The sequence below is a fragment of the Monopterus albus genome, unplaced genomic scaffold (genome assembly GCF_001952655.1).
Source record: "Monopterus albus unplaced genomic scaffold, M_albus_1.0 scaffold109.1, whole genome shotgun sequence".
Lineage (NCBI taxonomy): Eukaryota > Metazoa > Chordata > Actinopteri > Synbranchiformes > Synbranchidae > Monopterus > Monopterus albus.
The window spans coordinates 871691-872613 of record NW_018127989.1 but is presented as its reverse complement, the minus strand read 5'-3'; the positions used below and the strand labels follow the sequence as shown (position 1 = coordinate 872613).

Below are 923 nucleotides of genomic sequence, written 5' to 3'. Positions count from 1 at the left end.
GATTTTGTTTCTGTTACAGACCCGATGGCAGCCATTTGCGGCGCCAACTCAACCGATGGCTCTAACCATCGGGGCAGTGGTTCAGTGTCTGTCCCAAGGACATGTGGACTGGAGGCACTGAGACTTGAACCTTCAACCTACTGGTTGGGAAACGACTGCTCTACCCACCGCACCACTGTCGCCTCCCCCTCCCCCTCCTCCTCCCCTGTCACCTAATTAACTCTTTGATACAGGATGGGATATGGCAGTTTCAGTACATTGGACTATAAATAATCAAATATTTTTCCCTTATTTTAGCTAAAATGCCCCATAACAGATAAACTCATACTGTACCTCCCGGCTTGAAGATGTCCCTGGTACAATTCTAGTATGATAAACCTCTTTACATCGCAGCCTGTAGGATTTTGTGGGGATGACATATTGGCTTGGAGAAAACACAGTCCTTATTGCATGTTGCATTTCAGAACCAGCTTTCTGAAGTAAAGCTTTGGAGATTTCCCCACTGCTCAGGTTTAGGTCTGAAGATGTTGTGTTTACGATGACATCTGTCTGAGAGCATACAAAAACAAGCACGGTAACTCAAAAAGGGTTCAGAACAAGGCACACCTTCTTGTTATGAATATATTCAGAAGCCCAGAAAATAATAACAAATACCCTGTTGGAGCTTAATACAAACAACATATGGCATGAAGTACCTGTTGACATAATGTTTAAAAAATAAATGTTCATACTATCAGTCACACTAAAATGTATGGAGCAAGTAAATACAGATTCTTACCTGCTGCTCCTCAATTTTACCCTTCTTCAGTTTAAGAAGGACATTTCCTATCTCGACAGTATGCGATGAGGTTATGGCGACACCACCGCTACTGCTGCTGCTTACTGCTGCCTGACTGTACGTCATGGGCTGCTGATTGGCCAGT

At 43.7% G+C, this 923-nt stretch overlaps 1 long non-coding RNA gene across 1 annotated transcript; it reads right to left on the bottom strand.

Moving 5' to 3' along the window:
* Positions 1 to 230: 230 nt before the first annotated feature.
* Positions 231 to 864, bottom strand: LOC109966321 (uncharacterized). Its single transcript, XR_002275746.1, has 2 exons — positions 779 to 864; positions 231 to 549 (listed from the first exon to the last, which is right to left on the bottom strand). It is a non-coding gene; the product is annotated as an uncharacterized LOC109966321 (long non-coding RNA).
* Between the last annotated feature and the right edge of the window lie 59 nt (positions 865 to 923).